Genomic DNA, 2242 nt, shown 5'->3' on the forward strand with positions numbered 1-2242 from the left:
TCCATGAGAGGAGCAAACATATTGAGATAGATTGTCACTTTGTCAGACAGAAGATCGAGTCAGGTGACATCGTGACAAGCTTTGTCAACTCTAATGATCAATTGGTAAACGTATTTACAAAGTCCATGCGAAGCCCCAAAACTAATTATATATGTAACAAGCTTGGTGCATTTGACTTATATGCTCAAGCTTGAGGGGAGTGTTGATACTTGTAAATATATAGTGTTAAGAATATTTGTATATAAAATAGTCCCACATCATCTATATTGTAATTAGTTGTAATCTCTTTCTCTATAATAAAGTCTCTGTAGTGTTTTTCAAAACACACAGTTTATTCAAATGTTTCTTAGTCTCTTGTATTTCAATAGTTATATTGTTTGACGAGAAGATGAATCTCACTTCTACGTGTCCCCAGGTGTGATGGGGTACTCAAAGATACGTAGTTCTTAGTAACAAATGAGTGTTAGTTGGTTTATTTGAAAGAATAAATGTTTAGGGCGCCTTCTAGCGGTTAAACATTGGTTTGTATGCTCATAGGGGATGCTTAAGCACTTGCTTGTGTATCGGTAGAAAGGATTAAACAATGTTCGTTTGTGAAAATGTTTTCGATCATGCGAGGGCGAGAAAAATATATGTTTGAATGGTTGAATTGTTATTAGGAGGATGATGAACGCTTGGTAAGACCAAGACGTATGCCTCAAGGCTGATTGTTCAAGATTTTCATGGAGTATGTACTATGTTGTTCCTTTTTCATCCAAAGTGTTTATGAAATTTGTTTGCGGTAGACGAATGCTTGGTAAGACCAAGACGTGTGCCTCGGGGCCGATTATTCAAGGTTTTCATGGAGTGTAAAACTCCAATGTTCCTTTTCTTCCAAGTTTGATTAAATGTTTTATAACAAAAGAAGAATGCTCAGTAAGACCAAGATGTGTGCCTCGGGGCCAATTATTCAAGGTTTTCATGGAATGTAAAACTTCAATGATCCTTCTTCCAAGTTTTTTAAGAAATTTTTTTAATCGAGTTGTGAAAATAGGTTTGAATAAAAGTCGTGCAAAAATAATTGAGAAGTAGCAAAATGCACGAAATAGGTTAACACGTGGAGGTGAGTCGTAAAGACGTGAATCAAAATTGTGTGTACGAATTATAACGCGAGATTGCAAAATAGACCTGGTCATGGACTTGGTCCGGACCTGTCGCATATTGATAACGCGAGGTCACAAATTCTTTCGTAAGGCTACAAATTCTTTCATATGGCCACAAATTCTTTTGTAAGGCTGCGAGTTCTTTCATACAGTCGCAAATTCTTTCAAATGATCACCAATTAAACGTAATGACATTAAAACGTCGCGTACCAACATGAATCGAAAAACAAATTACTAACTCTAAGCACGGTAATCGCAAATGAATCGAAATCTGGACGAAAAATAACGTAAAGAGGCGAGATCGTAACGAAATGAAACTTAACGTACGTGAAGGCATGTCGTAACACAATGGATTGTGGAGACGCAATGAAATTATATAATGTAACGTAACGATAACAAATTGCAAATGCCGCACGTAAACGCAACAAAATGAAATGAAATGCGGAGAAATATTACATCATTATGTCGAACAAAAATTCAACAGAGTAACGACATACGAATCATGTCTAATCTGCAAATTATGTTTAATTATTCAACAAAAGCAACACCAACACACAAATTATTTACATATCCAATTACAATTTAAAACTTAAACCTTACATAGTGAAAACAACACAAACATAAACATAAACCAAAGGTTCAACGAATCGAAATGAAAAATACCAATTATTTGCAAAAAATACAGAAAAAAAATAATCGCAATCAACTAGAAATTAAATGCACAATAAAATAGCGTGTATACAACAACACATCAGAAAACTTGATTCGAATAGTTACCGAATAAAATGTCACAATGCTAAAGGTGATGCTTACGTTACCATTGTCGGCTTATTAGTATAGTTTGTTTAAAGAGAAGGAGATATGTGGGAGTTGCCGAAATAAGTTGATATGATGATGACGCGTACGGTGGTGGTCCGATCGGATTTTGAGCTTCTGTGGTTATGGAGTCGTGTTGTGTTATGGTGGATTATTGATTGTTAGATTCATGAGAAGATGAGGAGAGGTGATGAAGGCTCAACCATAAAAGATAGGTGGTTAGGTTGAACGAAAACGTAAGTGGGGTTATATGTGGTGGTCGACGCAGGTGTGACTGTAGGTCG

The sequence above is a fragment of the Lathyrus oleraceus genome, chromosome 1, assembly GCF_024323335.1.
Source record: "Lathyrus oleraceus cultivar Zhongwan6 chromosome 1, CAAS_Psat_ZW6_1.0, whole genome shotgun sequence".
In the NCBI taxonomy this organism is placed as follows: Eukaryota; Viridiplantae; Streptophyta; class Magnoliopsida; order Fabales; family Fabaceae; genus Lathyrus; species Lathyrus oleraceus.